The 17068-nt window shown below is 33.8% G+C and overlaps 1 long non-coding RNA gene across 1 annotated transcript; it reads right to left on the bottom strand.

Moving 5' to 3' along the window:
- Positions 1–4881: 4881 nt before the first annotated feature.
- Positions 4882–16559, bottom strand: LOC131047478 (uncharacterized). Its single transcript, XR_009106132.2, has 2 exons — positions 16252–16559; positions 4882–5534 (listed from the first exon to the last, which is right to left on the bottom strand). It is a non-coding gene; the product is annotated as an uncharacterized LOC131047478 (long non-coding RNA).
- Between the last annotated feature and the right edge of the window lie 509 nt (positions 16560–17068).

The raw sequence follows: 17068 nt of genomic DNA, 5'->3' as shown, positions 1-17068 counted from the left end.
GTCCTTTATTAATTTAAATCTCACCACACTCTTATTTGGGCCCTTAATTTTAGGTGTGCCCTTTATCTTTTATTATCTTAATTCATTATAAGCCTTATCCTATTTCAAATTTCAGAAAAACTTTTCCCTCGCTTAAATATTATAAATTTTCATATAAATTATAGATTTAAAATCAAGATCCTATTATCTTATGACCCTAAAATTTTGGGCCTATTTTGTCAGTACACTACTGCCTAGTATCTTTGGATGATGCTTTTTGACCAAAATTTTGGGAGGTTGAAGGTCTGGTCTTGCCATTTCCAAAACTATCCCCAATGTGAAAAAATAATAATTCTAACTCAACCTTTTATCAATTTAAATTTAGGATTTCATATATAAGCATGTCAACTTTCCTCATTTAGCATTCAATTAAAGAGTACAACTTTATGATATCCTTATGCTGAGAAAGCTCTGTCTCAAGTGGTGATTGAGATCTACAAATTTGAGGAAAAATCATGAATATAAATTCTTCATCAACACTTATTCACCATGATGGAAGCTTTAAGAGACATTGGAGGATGATAGGGAACCACCGACTAATGATTGGCTTATATCTCTCTATAAGGGGTTGGGTATGATTTCAAGTTGTTCTCATATTTCTACAATTAAACTTCATATATGAGTTTTACCATTCAATTTATGTGATTTATGCATTCTTGAATTAGTTTATAATCTACATTCAATCATTTCATTTGGGCTTTTTCTCTAACACACTTGAGTAGGACTCTAGTTTACTTTTATGCATTTTTTGTTCATAGTGATCTTAAGCGCACTATAGATCAAGAGAAAACACATCGTTTTAGATTTAATTTTGGCTATTTGTGGAGATGAAAAATATCAAAATAAGGGTTGACTAAGGCAAAAGGTTTCCAACATAGATGAAAATGGGAAATTGTTTAGGACCTTGAGACAAAGTACCTCTCCAAATTTCATCTAGAATCATCTGGACAAGGGTGCTTAGTATCTTTGGCCCTCAAGACAAGGGCACCTAGCATCCTTTTCCCCCTAGTTTTAGGTCAAATTTGATAGGAAGCATGCATAGGGTCTTGGGGTTTCAAATCCAGTTTCAATACTCAAAAATTCACCAATCAGACAGAGGCACCTAGCAGCATTGACCTCCTACTTTCAACTCATTTCTCAAGAACAAGTGCACTTTTGAATCTCCATTTCACTTATGTTCTTGTTCTGCAACTTCAGTTTCTGTATTAGACAATTCAGACAATTCATTAGTTCATTTATGCATCTTTAGCCCTTATTTAACCTACATTTTCAAATCAACTTTTAAAGCAACAAAGGAATATAACCCTAAGGTATTACTTGACTCTCTTGGATAAGAGTTAGTCAAGCATATTACCCCTTTAGTGGTTTGCATTCCAATGTTTAGTTGAAGGAGGAATTGGTCCTAGTTAAGTAGATAGCTAGTTCAATCCATCCCTTTTTCACCCTTAAACATCTTGGTGAACCTAATGCCTTTGCATCATTTTACGATTTGTATGTTCATTTCCTTTTCATTTCAAACAATATAAAAGCAAAATAAAAAAATCTTGTTTTCTATGGATTGTTATGTCTTGCATTGTGTGTGTTTAGATTATATTTACATTTCACATCCTTTGTTACATTAGATTGTTTAGTTTTATTGCAATTATTAGATTATTTTGATTCCTAGATTAGAAAACAAAAACCAATAACCCTTTTGGAGAGAGTGATTCAACTATGTTGGATCTCTTTTTACAAGGATTTTATGCCTTTGATGAGCCATTTAGTGGTGATGAATTTGATATGTTGGATGAAGCCCTTGATGAATTCATCTCTATTAAGTCTTCCTCTATGACTCTTAAACCATCCTTTTGCCAAAAATTGATCAATATGATACATTTGATTGTTATAAACATGAACTTGAGAAACCTAAAATTGTTGAGCATCTTTGTTCTCATGTTCCTCAAACTCCAAACAAACTAGTGATAGTTGTTAAAGGTGGTAACAATCCTTAAAAATCCCCTTGTATTATGCAAAACAAATCACTCAAGAAAGTTACAATGTTGTTGCCCACACATACAACATAAGAAACAATAGACAACCTAATCATATACTAGTTGTTCCTTCTTCTCTTCCTTCTCAACTAGCGCTTCCTCCTACACCTCATCTTCCTAAACATCTTGGAAAGGAACGTGGTCTTATTGAACAACTTTGTGCTACTCTTGCCAAGATATCTCTTTAGGAGCTAATTCAAACTTCACCCACATACTATGAAATTCTCCAAGAAGCTTTAGAATGTGAGACCTAATGATATGACTTCCTTATAAGAATGTATACATGTAAGTAAGGTTGATATTTTGTTCTCTCAAAATGAGCTGCCTTGATCCTCACATAATTGTTATAACAAACACCCACCCGAATCAACCAAAAACTTGTTTGGATTACATTATATTTCAGTTAGTTTGTGACCTAATATTTTTTATGTATATTCAGAAATGAATTTAAAGTACAACTAAAAGTTATGAGTATCAAAAAGAAATAATTACTACAATCATTTTTTTATTTTCTACCAAGTTTTCCTTTATTTGACTTTCAATTTCAAGATCCAAAAATAACATCACCCAACTGCGGTGACTATTCATTTCTCGTCACAATCCTTAATATAATATTATTTTGAATTAAAAGAGTATATAGTTGTTGAATTCATGTAAGTAATGTGCATAACATGCATCTCTTCTATAAAATGTTACCACTTTGTATATATTATCAATCAATATCGATATTCATTTTAATAAACAATTTACAATTTATAAATTCTATTTGATTTTAATTTTTGTTCAAAAGTTTCTTATAATAATGTATTGTCCCCTTAATTACTCAATTATCTTCCTAAATAAATAAAACAAATCTAGATTGATATTTACTAATAAAATATTAACTTTTCAAATTCCTTTGAAATGCTAATCAAGACAAATAAGGATGATGTAAATAGTTCCCTTTACACAAATTGCAATTTCCAAAAGGAAGATCATTTGACAATCAATCTCCCTTCTAAATATACAATAAACTTCACATCCCAACTTTCAATAAAAAAATGTATACATTTCCTTGAAATGTTTTTTTATAATAATACAATCAATTAAACTTCAAATCCCAACTTTCAATGAAAAAAATATACATTCCTTTGAAATATTTTTTTATAATAATCCATTCAATTTAAAGAAAATCGTATCCACTCTTCTCAAAGTCAACCCATGTTCAAAAATGTTGAAAAACTAATTTGGTCACTAAATTACTCAAATACTTATTCATATAACCATTAATCAAACACTCCTTTAATTTTCCTCGGAACAATTTCACTTTTGCATTCATATTTAATGATATTCAAACCATGTTTGTTTTAGGAAGATTCATCTATACAAGGTGGTCATTGAAGAGACACCAATATCAAGTCACTTTCCTACATTGACGACTAAGTAATATTAGCAGTTAAGAATTTAGTCAATTGTGCATTCAAGGATCTGAAAGTCATTTTATCAATCATTTATTGTAATATTAAATATTATTAATAAAATCTATTCAACTTCATAAATTTTTATGCTTAATTAATTTTTTGATATATTATAGAATTTTATGTCTTTTTACAATGATAACATTGTTTAAAAAAAAAAAAAAACTTTTTTTAATATTATCTCAAGGTTGATTCATTATAATATAAAAGAAATATTCACAAGGAAATTATAATAAATAAGTTATCTCATTCGCCCACGACTGAGTGCAGAATGCCAATCACTGGACAACACTTCAGATCTTTCCAATAACTACATTCTACAATATTCAAGAGGGATTTGGGGGAACAAAATCAAAGATATACAGTTTCAGGTTATCTGATAATTAAAGCAATTTCAAATAAAGACCACTTTGTCAAGCCCATGGAACAAAGTGGCCCCACTCTTCCAGACGAGTACACGTAAGGCTTTTTGAAAAAAGACATCACAAATTGGGTAGGCAAATCACAAATTTTAGTTTCTCTTTCTGACAACAAAAAATGACCAAAATAAAATATAAGGTTATAGCAATCACAAAACTGCTTGTGATAATCTTAAACGATACCTACAGTACTCATGCAAACAAAAAAGTTCAAACCTTTTTTCACATGTATATGTCTATTAATGGAGCAGCCAGCAAGGTATATCATAAAGCTTGGGTTGATCAATGTAATCTCTGATTTCTTATTGTCACCCTTTTTCCATTTCCTCTCTCATTAAATACATACACTACAGCATTCAAAAATTCCATAAAAGAATTTAGGAATTATTAACAGCAACACACGGAAACCATGCAAACCTAGCCCTAAATGATAAATTCCTTATAGTAGAGGCCTACAACGGCACCTTTTCTCAAGGAAGACACCAATCGCACACATCAATATCACCATTGGTCACCCAATTAACTACCCAAACTCCTAACAAAGCCAGCTAGAACAAATAGAACAAATAGAACAAATAGAAAGAGGATGCAAGGACTTGGAACTTTTACTTAAATTGACATCTCAAAAGAGAAAATGCATAGTTTTATAACCAAAAAACGTGTGAAAAACATGTTTTAACCAACATTTTACCCATGTTTTTCACAAGTAAAACTTGTAAAACTTGTAAAAACTTGGAACATAAGAAACTAAGAAACAAAGAGTAATGAACAATAACTATATGACGAACTATGAGTACAACCTTCTCATAAAAGAATTGTGATTATTGTGTGATTATTGTGAATTATTGTAGGTTGAGAGACATAACATCTCTAGGCTTTAAAAACTAGTAAATTATAATGCAACCAATCTATTGAAATACCAAAGACCAAAGAGCGTAACAATGAAAAATAGAAGTGAGCTCATTTATTGATATATATATTATATATCTGTTTAAAGAAAATATAAATGGACATCCTTTGAAGATATATGACGTTTCCATTTTATTTCTAGCTACCCAAAAGTCAAAGGCCCAAAAGATACGCTGTGATCCTTTTGTATTTATACAAAGCATACTCCCTAGCAGATTAAACTCTTGCCATGGAAATAACTGTATTACACAATTAATTCTCAGGTAAATAAAAGGCTTCAGTGATACTTTTTCAAAAACATCTAATGATTATAAAGTGTAATTGCCATCTCACAAAGAAAGACGAACACACGCCATCAACCTAAAAAGGTTATCCAACTGATTTCCCATAATAGCATGTTTTTTAGCAAATACGTATGGAGATCCTTATTGGTAACCCCAGTACAGCAAACATGCTCCCGGTCCATGCCGCCAATAATTATAACTTCCCTCTCTCACTCATATAAAGCAAGTTGTTCAACTGGCTTCTCTTTATAGAATATTTTGTTTGCAGGAAATTTGTGCGTTGGTCCTTTTCTAAGGGCACGATGTTTTTACTTGTATCCACCCAAATGTCACCGCTGCCCATTATAGATTCTTAATGTCTGTCCATATTCCCAGCAAGCACGCTCCCCATGCATTCTGCAAAAAATTAGGACAAAATCATCTCATATAATATAACACAAAAAAAACCAGAAGCGAACAAATCTACTATTACGGATTGTGGAAAACTAATATCTTTAATACAAAGCTATTCAACTGATTTCCCTTAATATAACATTTTCTTCACAGGAAATATGTACGGAGGTCCTTTATGGGTACAAGATGGTTTTACTTGTACCCACCTAAATCTCACCGCGGTCCATTATAGATTCTTACTTTCTGTCCATATTTACAGCAACCATGCTCCCAATGCATGCTGCCAAGAATTAGGACAGCATCCTATTATTCAATTATATATATCCAAAGCCAACTCTCGTGCTGAAAAATGAAAAGACATGCAAAAACTCTACATTAAACAAGGCAGGCACATTGCGAGGCGCAACAACAATTTCCATATAATAGAATATGGTTATAACCCTCATGCTTTAGAATCATCTTGGGACTCCTACATGGTTAAAAATTTTAGTTAAATGGAATAATAATGATTTACCACAAAATTTATAATTGAGCCAAAGTAGCTAAATTAAAAAACCTTAAAATACTTGGACGTGCTAAAACAGGTATAATTCTCCTAAGAAACTATAATGTCTCGCTTCTACTATAAATGAAGCAACTCTAGTTATATTTTACTTTTTTAAATATTTGCTACCATCATCTCTAGCTAACCTAAAAATTATTTCAGGTTAATCATCCAAAAAATATAGGTTATTAGGGATTGGGTAAGTGACAACTAGCTTGGGCACACTAATCATCATCATGCAAATAAATGTGTTTATAACATATCAGATCTCAAAAAAAAATATTTTATTTTATGGACAGTTTCATGTTTGTAATTGGCAACTTCTTTCTTAACACAATTCAAATTTGCCAGAGTCCATTCAGAACTTAATCTGTCCATGTGTTTATAACAAAAGTACTTTCAACACAACCTGTCATGCCAAGAACTATGATACTAACCTTCTTATAAAAGGATTGTGATTATTTTAAGTTTAGGGGCATAACACCTCTAAGCTTCAAAATTTCAAAAACTAATAAATTATAATGCATTCTAGTAGTCAACCAATATATTGGAATAACAAAGAGCATAACAATGAAAAATTGAAGTGAGTTCTTTAATTGTTATGTATCTATCCGTTAAAAGAAGATAAAAATGGAGATCCATTACAGATATATGACATTTCTAGTTTATTTCTAGCCACCTAACTGTCATCGAGGCCCAATAGATACACATTGATCCATTTTTATTCATACAAAGTATGCTCCCTAACCTCTTGCAATGGAAGGAACTGTATTATGCAATTAATTCTCAGGTAAAGAAAAATGCTTCAGAGATGCTTCTTCAAAACATAGAATGATTATAAAGTGTACTGGCCATCTCACCTAAGAGTGATAAACGCACCATCAACCTAAAAAGGGCTATCCAACTGATTTTCCGTAAGAGTGTGTTTTGTTAGTAGGTGATATGTATGGAGATCTTTATTGGTGCAAAATATTTTCGCTTCCACCCCAGCTAAATGTTACCGCAGTCCAAATTTACAGAAAACATGCTCCCAGTGCATGCTGCCAATAATTAGAGCATTCTCAATCACTTATACAAAGCAAGTTGTTCAGCTGATTTCCCTTTATAGAATATTTTGTTTGCAGGAAATTCGTACATTGGTTCTTTTATGGGCACAAGATGTTTTTACTTATACCCACCCAAATGTCACCCATAATTACAGCAAGCATGCTCCCAAATACATTCCACAAAGAATTAGGACAAAATCATCTCACATTATAAAAGAAACTTATTCAACTGATTTCCCTGAGTATAAAATTTTGTCTACAGGAAATATGTACGGAGATCCTTTATGGGTACAAGATGTTTTTACTTATACCCACCTAAATCTCACCGCAGTCCATTATAGACTGTTACTATCTGTCCATATTTACAGCAACCATGCTCCCAATGCATGCTGCCAAGAATTAGGACAGCATCCTCTTATTCAATTATATACCATCCAACATTTGTAAACTACTGCTACATAAACAGAGGCTCAAATTTCTTAGTTATTTCCAGAATGGGAAAGCAGCAAAGAACTTAGTACTTAATATCCATTCTTGCTTTGGTATTGCAGCAAAAAACTACTCTCATGCTGCTATATGAAAAGATACGAAAGAACTTTACATTAAACAAGGTAGGCACATTGAGGAACACAACAAAAGTTATCGTACAATGGAATATACATCTTAAACAAAATATGAATGATAACAATTTAGATCAACAATTAGCTGAGTAAGAATCAAGGAACACCCACAGTGCATTGAAAGCAGTAAAGAGCTTAGTACTTAATATTCATTCTTGCTTTGGTATAGCAGCAAAAAACTACTCTCATGCTGAAATATGAAAAGACACGAAAAAACTTTACATTAAACAAGGTAGGCACATTGAGGAACACAACAAAAGTTATCGTACAATGGAATATGCATCTTAAACAAAATATGAATGATAAGAATTTTGATCAATAATTAGCTCTGTGTAAGAATCAAGGAAGGAACACCCACAGTGCATTGGAGGAATTTTGCTAAGGCGGTGTGTCAATGTGCCACAACCTATCTAGTACAAGATCCCTTACCTACAAGGACAAGACAAAATCAAACTGCCATAAAGTAGCAAATAAAATCTCGTGTGTTGCACTGAAGTTGAACAAAATGCCTTGAGAAATTCACCCCCAACTTCTACCATCTATGATTGAATTGCTGGAATATTCTCAAGAATCAAATTTGAAGCTTTTCAAGACATTCAGGGTTTTCAATTAACACTCTAGAAAATAAAATAAAATTCAGAATTTAATTTTCAAAATACTACTAAACACATAGCAGAAGTTCATGTTGTAATATGGCAAAAGATTTAATGGCAAGCATCCTTCACAGTCCTACCAAATTCAAATCACATGCACAAAAACTCAAAAGAAAGCAAGCCTGGCATTCAGGTTTCATCCTTGGTTATTTTGAGTCTATGGACAATACATTTTGATAGATCCCTATCATTTTAAAGGTTTAGAAAGCCTCCCATCAAAAGTCACCTGTGCAAATTGGGTAAATTCTTATATGCAAGATTACATTTACCCTATAAATTAATATGGCAGCTTGTCCAAAGATAAATGTGGATTAGGATTGGTACAGCTTCAACGAAATGAGCAACTTGTAATGGATTTGTCCTCTCAACCAGAGATACTGAAGCCCGTTTTTTCATTTGACACTAAATTTTAGTCAATTGGAATGCCACAAGTATCAATGAATGTACAAAATATAACATAGGATACAACAGTTATAACAACAAATATTTCAACAAGGAGTGTGATGGCTCCCGCTTATGTCAATTTAGTGATTTTGTTTAACCCTGTTTCTAGTTTTGAGGTGGATACTTGTGTGGCCACTGCTCTTGCCATGCCTGGAATTCTAGAGTCATTGGAATCACCGTTCTCTGGCTTTGATCCAAATATCTCCCAATGCCCAAAAGTTGTGGGGTATTTTGTAGGGGATTAAGGCATATTGCTTCTGGTGGTGTTTGGACTGCAATCTCTGCCATGGAAAAATTTTAAGTCTGTTTAGGGTGTGCATCTGTTTCCCTAATCTGTGCCATCTCCCGTAACCATTTTCGGGTCTAAAAAACTGGTTATATGGAGAAGGGCCTAAACTCTAAATTCTGTCAATTTTGACATGGTATTGTACCTTGGTACCCTAGATAACTCAATTTCCATGAACTGGAAAGTTGGAAACCTTTTTTTATGTAATGATGTTGACATTTTCCTATATACAGGGCTTCTGTATTGTTTGCCAATCTTCCCAAGACAGAATGTCAATCATGAAGAAAGGACCCTGGTTCTAGGGCAAGGCTGTTTCGATAATGAGGCCTTGGTATCCAGCTTTCAACTCTATTTCAGAACCCTTTTGAGTGCTTTCCATTTGGGTCAGATTACCCAACCTCCCTCTCCATTTCTGGAGATATTCTAATTTACAGGCTATAAAAACTCTTGGTTCCTTCATTTTTCTGTCTTCTGAGACTGATGCCCTCTCCCGTCCTACTTTAGCTTATACTTGGTTGCAAAAGATTTATCAAAAGGTTTGTCAGGGGAAATTAGTCTCTAGGTGCAAGATCACATTTGGACAGACTAACTTGACTATGAAGAGTTGGCATTTCATTGCCATTGTTGTTTTGGTCTGGGTCATTTGTTGGCAGAATGTTATATATCTAGATTGGCTTCTTAGCGGATGGATGCTAAGTTTCAACTTTTATAGATGTCTGGAGCCACAGCCCCCACTAAGGAGCCTGTAAATACCTAGCCTATGAATGCTCCTCCATAGGATTCAAGTGAGATTAAATCTATGGCCTTGAAAGTGTCTCATGGCTCTGCTCTTTCTCCTGTGGATGCAACACTCCCTTCTTTAGGAGATCTTGCTTCTTCAGATATTTTGTTGCTCATTTTTTCTTCTGTGATTGGAATCCTGCTTTGGCGGATGGCTAGAGTTGACCATTTTGAAGAGGAGCTTAGTCTATGGTGCCTTTTTTATCCCCGTTAAAGAAGACAAATTCCTGTCAGATGGTTTTGAGGTCTCAGTGAAAATTAATGTCAGGTTGTAATCACGAAGTTAGCTAATCTTCATCCTGTGGAAGTAAATTGAGTTTGTGTTTGCCTCTTCAGGTTCATCTTGGTGGGTCAGCCGAGTGGTATTGGTGTTTGATTTTGTATGCCTTAAGAGTCTTTTGGACTTTGAGCCTTCTTTCTTGCTATATTTTTTCCAGTAAAATGGGTGAGGGCCCTAAGAGAACCCTAATTATTCTATAGAAAGAAAGATAAAATTGGATACAAGAGTAAATTAAATTGTTTCCTTAAAAACTTTTTCAGTAAAATGGTTAAGGTTAAATTGTTTCCTTAAAAACTTTTTCAGTAAAATGGTTAAGGGTCTCAATATAACTCTAATTATTCTATGAAAAAAACACATAAGATACAAGAATAAGTTAAATTTAATTTCTTCAAAAAAAAGAACCGTTCCTGTTTAAGAACAAGTACCTTCCATTGTGGAATAAAAGTAAAAATCTAGAGGCATTAGTGCAATACATGCCTACCTGAAGCTCTTCTTTATGTTGGCAAATGCATAGTTTTGATTTTCCAAACTGATTTTTGTATTCAAATTTATTTATTCATCTAATAATAAAAAATTCAAATTATCAATTATTACCAAGTTCTCTTGTTGACTGTTTGATTGATTGTAATTATCTACTCTTAACTCTACCCTACCTGTGCGAGCTCTGCCCAAGACTGCAATACTATCCCACACGTTGCATTTAACAGACAGCATATGAACTCTCTTCCTAAAAGGAATAAGGAGGCTCCTACCAAAATAAAAATTTTAGGTGGCATTGCATAAATTTTGGGCCCCAGTAAAAAACGCCATTTCCTTATAAAAAATTGTCACAATATAAATCACTTTTACCTTAGAAATCTGTGCTCATTTTAGTGTTCATCACTCATTTAGCCTATTATTAGCCTTTTCACTAATTCAGGTGCCAACTGTTTCTGTATTTTACTGTACAAGTCTGAATCATGTTTAAATATGTCCTTTATTTTATTCCATACTTTCATTTTATAATATTTTTAAAAGGTTTTTCCTTTGGATGTAACCCGAGTTGTGCTGCCATTCCACAACAGTACAACCGTATGGCTTATGTTTTACAACCAAGTTACTGATGTTTGAACTTAACTTCTTTGGTAATGCCTAATCCGCTAACTTCTATCAAGTCTAGGCCAGCCTTCTCCTAATTCTTTTGCTAAATCTAAGCATGGGGTGAAAGAGAAGATTTTTCTTCAATTTTTCTTCCATTCTTGTTTGAACTGGTTATGCTTTTGAATGAGGTCTTCATTGACAGCATTCACTTGAACAGATTTCTTTAGGTTTTCTGAGCATTCTTCTACAACATTTCCATGGAAGTTTTGAGCTATTGCATTGTGATCGCGTTATTGCAATTAAAGCTGTATTATTTCTTGATATATTTTTGTTGCAACCATTTCTAGCTTACAGGTTTTCATGACAGCCTTTTATTTTATTTTGTTGTACTTTTATTGAAGGAACATATTTGGAAGCAAAATTTGCTTCTGCTCACTGGTCAAGAAAAACATTCTTTTGAGAACTTCCTAAAATAGGTGACACTGTTTTGTTCATTTTCTTATACTCTTTTACTTAGCAGCCATTAATCTTCATTATAGGAAGTTAGGAACTGTTCATCTTTGCATATTTCCTTGTGTGTATTGGTAAACATTGTCGTGCTCTTAGCATTGTAATGATACTCTCTTTTTCCTTGTGGAGCTGATATATATCCCTTTGCTTCTTTGTCTCACAAGTTCTTGTTAACATCTTGAGTTTCCCATCTCCTACTCTCCTATTTCCATGCACGTAAAATGCTAGCATATTGGTAGACCTGAATTTACTAGTAATCTTTATTACAAATACTCTTTGTTCTTAAATTTTGGACATATAAGTTTAAGAGCACACATACCATCAATATTTGATCGATATTTCCACTTTACAGCATGTGGAAGTCACAAGATCAAAATAAGAGCTTTTTTTGCAAGCTCCCTACCAGTCATCACTATCCTCTCTACGTCATCCACAAGTATTACTAGTGATTCTTCACACACAAAGGTTTTGTATTCTTAACCATCTCATTACATTTCTATTATTTAGCTTTCTGATACATTTTCTTTGGTTTTATCTCGTTCAGTTAACATTTTAAGTGATTTTTTTTATTACTTCTGGGTAATGTTGTGTCTACTTTATTGTGATTGCTACAGGCTGGTCGTTTGCTGTCTAGATTATGTGTTTCTGGATACACAAGACTACAGCACATTTGGATGCTAGCACAGTTGCACTGTTTGTATGTTCTACCTGCATTCTAGCATAGGCTCTCTTTAAGATTCTCTCTAAATCTATCTCACTCCAGGTTTCTGTTTCTGTGTCCTCAAAAAAAATTCAGTTTATCTTATTCGAATGTAAAAATAGTATTTCATCCAGGAAATGAACATAATTTTAAATGAGGTAAAATACATTTGGATAGGGCTAAAACACTATCACTACTTGCATATCAGATAACATAAGTTTCATGTTTTAAATTCTATCTTTAAATTCTATCTACAATATTTGGAAGGTTGAAATAAAGAATATCAATTCCCCCCTATTTCACTTTGATCAAGTGAAAACAGTCAGATCTGAACGAAGGGAACTTTCTTCTGCACTAATCAGTTTATTAAGTACCACGTCAAAGTGAAATTACACTATATCAGCCCGTGCCATCTACCAAAATCATTTTTCTAAGATGAATTTTCCCACTCGGGACCGGTGGTGTGAACATGCATGCATCAGAATATGAAGTTCTCCAAAAGCAAACAAGACACCTGGCAGAAAGTCTACTGGACCAATATAAAATGAAAATAAAAGTTAAGTTCTTGAAGATTCGAAAATAAATATCAAGCCTGAATTAAAAAAATGCTGAAAATCGCTACAATTTTTTTCTAAACATTAAGTTATCACAGAAGGAAGAAAAAGAATCAGAGAAGTAAGCCATACATAAACAGAGAAAGATATCAACAGTGAAAGATATAAGGTGTTGGTAAGGTCCAGTTTACCCCCGAGCATTGCTCCTGAACAATAGTGTTTACCATTTCACAAAAGCATGAAAGTTCAATGTCCCCTTCTCCGCGGTGATTAGTTCAGTGGTCCATTGGCCTATTCCAGAGACCTGTAGGCTATTTGGAAAGGAGAATTAGGGTTTCCAACTTTTGTGGAATTTTGCACGAGCTTTTGAGGGTTTGTTGGGAGGGAATTTTTCAGTTCTATTTATGGTTTCTTTTTGGGTTTTCCATGAACTCCAGGGGGGCATAACATGCAGTTGACTTTTCGGTGAAGTGTGAACTTACTATTTTTATTAAGTTAGGGTTTGGCTGTTTGGATGATGCAGTTCTATTGAGTTTTCCAAGCTCTTTCTCTGGGTGTGAAGATCATGTTTTTTGGAGCAGTATTTCTTGACTTACTATTTTTAGTAAGTGGTTGTATTGAGCATTTCTATTTATAGCAGTCTCGGACAGGGTCCTGATTCAGCATAGTGGTTTTCACTGCTCAGCTTCATCCTTGATTTTGATGATAATCAGTAATGGAGTTATAAGTTATTGAATTAAATATTATTTCCTTATCCTAAGGTTTAATATTTAATTAATTTATTACTGATTAATTGTGTTGTGGGCAACTTAGGGAAAAGGATAAACATCTACCAGTAATATTATTATTTTCCCTAGTCAGGTGGCGTTGAGAATGATAAAACATGTCATGTTTATATTGTTTTAATGTTGCAAGTTGTTCACCTAGCAAAAGTTTGAACTTTGCCTAGTGAGTTGGGGAAAAGTGGACGCCAAGTCTAGTGGAGGACATGACATAAAATGAAAATGAGTTTCATTTGATTTTGGGCACCATTTACATTTGAATTTCAGAGGGAAAAAAACTATAAATACAGGTGCTTGGCCTCTCATTTGAACATCTTGTGAAATTGCATCGTTATGCTGCTGGTTTGGCGATTGAAAATCTTAGCTTCGAAGTGTGGCTTCCTAGCTAAGTCTCAGTTTCGTATTTGGAAGATAGTACCTAGCGATGTTCCAATATTTCCAGTGTTGTTAGAGAGTGTTTTGCTGATTGTGGAATGTTCTTGTGTGATTTTGGAGTGTTTTTTTGCTGTTGGTCGCGGAGTTGCTGAAACCAATTTTCGCTCATACCTCTTGGCCAAGCGATTCTATCATTCTGGGTATTGGCTCTTTGGTTTTCTATGTCCTAAGCGATGGTATTGGTCAGTTTTCAGCTCTAATCTTTGAATATTCAATTTTATTTTGCAAATCGAACTTCCCAGCCTAGGCACCATTCTTTGTATGGCCATTTTGGAAGCAAGTTGTGGTGAATGGTATATATAGAGGTCATTTTGCTGATTGTACTTAATCATTTATGATATATTACCAGTTTGGGAGTTTTTGGGGATGTTGGTGTGAGTTGTGAGTGATTTTTATGTATTTGAGTGTGTATTGGTGTTGCTGGTTGTGCATTTCCAGCTTGCTGCAATAAATTACAGATTTCCAGAAGTTAGTGTTTGGGTGTGCATTTCGCAGTGTGAGTAGATTAGTTGTTTTGTGTGTGATTTGGGTGATTTGGGTGTGTTTGGAAAGAGAGACGAGCATTTCATAGTTTCTTGAAGCTGCCGGTCTGCATGTTATTGATCCTAGAATTTCATAATTACATGTTAAAGGATATTTGGGAGTTAGTAACTGTTTGGAGATATTTATCAGCATTGGACAGCATTACTTCTCTATTCTATCTCTCTATTTCTATATTGTAAGGTTAAGTAGTAGTACTACTAACCATTTCTGGATTGTAAGCTTGCCCACTGCATAAGTGGAAGAGGCTGGCCATGCTGCCTGTCTTTGTTTGTAAAAATGTCCTCCAAGCTGAATAAGCGGTGAAGTTGATAGTAATCTTTATTTTTGTCCTCCCACTGAGTAAGTGGTTGAGTGATATTGTCCTCCCGCTGAAATATGCAGTAGAGTTATTGTTTTTATGTACAAGTCCTCTCGCTGCATAAGTGGTAGAGTGATTCCATTCAGTTTCTTGTTGTTTTCCCTTGGCTGGTTTACCGCCAAGAAGTTTAGCTTTTATCCTGCTATATAAGCAGAAGGGAATGGCTTGCTGCCCGTGCATTGTAATCTTTCAATTTAATGTGTGGTGCTAACGATCCCCTGAACACCGTATGCTCTCACCCTCCTAGATTGTGTTCTCGGTGATCAGAAAGTGGAAGGGTTACTTTCAGTAGTGTTGTGATTATATTTCTCTAACCTTAACGGGTTACTGTGTTTGTTTGTAAATCTCATTGGAAAATCAAACAAAATTTAAGGGTTATATTACAGGAAGCCAACAGAGTGCTGTGGGGACCCCCGTAGGTAACTACTCCGCCCATTTTATTGCACAGTGGTCCTATGAAAGCAACTAAACAGAGGAACTGCAAGATACTAAACAACATGCCTAAAAATACTGTGTGGCAGGCTATTCTTTAAGAGAAAATGTTGGGCTGATTCTGGCGATGAAGGGCTAAAATTTTGCAGTCCCTACTCGATCATTTTAGGACAGTTCTCTGTCATTTAGCAGTATCTAATCAGAGCAACTTTTTTACAAGTATTTCTGGTATTAATAAAAATTCAAGTTTGAACCCAATTTTTTTGAATATAGTCTCTAGGACACTGTGGGTTTGTGAACTGACATGGGAAAAGCACAGGTATGTTATGACATTATTATCACATTTAAATATAGTCACCTGGTGATGTGGGCACGTCATTTTCGAAATAGAGGGCGATTCCATTTTCGAACTAGAGTACAGAAATTTATGAAGAAGCGTCTCCCTGTGCCACTCGTAAAGAACGACAACCAGGAGGTTTGCGTAGGCTTACGAATCTAATACATCCTAAACCCACGCTTCCTGTTTACTATGGTTTCAAATAACAAAAATGTGTTTAAAACTAGCATACCATCAAGCAGCCATAAAATCTTTACAATTAACTTCAGTGCTCCCAAACTTAGACGAATCTGTAAGTCATTAAAATACCAAAGAAGAATTCACAGATAGAGATACCTTTCTCAGAGCTTCAATCAACGTATTGCTGTACTTTCAACGACCCCTTTAACCCTCAACTCCTGAAATCTCTTAAGGAGTTCTGCCGTGTTTTGAAACATAATGGTGGAAATATAAGTCAGTCCTAACACACAACACATCCCTGCAATCTCTTATGGAGTTCCCTCGACTTTGAAATTGGAAGATTGCTCTTATGGGTATCATCTCCAGTAATTTGGACAACCTCCGTCGTTAATAATTTTTGAGACTGGTCCGCGCGACAATAACCTAAAAACGGAATCGACGATAACCTTGAAACCCTAACGATAATAATATAAAAAATAGTGAAAATAATGCATAAATTTTAAATTAAGTATTAATTAGATTTTTATTATGCAATAACTTTAAATGTTTTAATCAATAAAACAAATATCAAAAAAGTCGAATTTCAACTCATCTATCAATTAAACAATTTCTTATTATTATTACAATACTAAAAATGCAAATACTCACCACTACACCACATTTGTTATCATATTACAAAAAATGATCCTCATCATTATATAGCATTTTTTTTTTTTTTCAATTCTTCAATTATAAGTCCTCCACCATTATAAAATAAATTTTAAACTTTAAAAATATTATTAATATGTTCCAACTTAAAAATTATATATTTATAAAATTACAATAATCTCTATAACTAATTTAAACTCTAACAATAACCCCAATTCTAACCTTAACCCTTAATCTAAGGTTAACCCTAACCTTTATTTTAACATTATGTCTAGTTATAGCCATAACCCTAATTCTCACCTTAACATTAATTTGCACCCTAGCC

The sequence above is a fragment of the Cryptomeria japonica genome, chromosome 1 (assembly GCF_030272615.1).
Source record: "Cryptomeria japonica chromosome 1, Sugi_1.0, whole genome shotgun sequence".
Lineage (NCBI taxonomy): Eukaryota > Viridiplantae > Streptophyta > Pinopsida > Cupressales > Cupressaceae > Cryptomeria > Cryptomeria japonica.
This window is presented reverse-complemented; position numbering and strand designations above follow the sequence as displayed.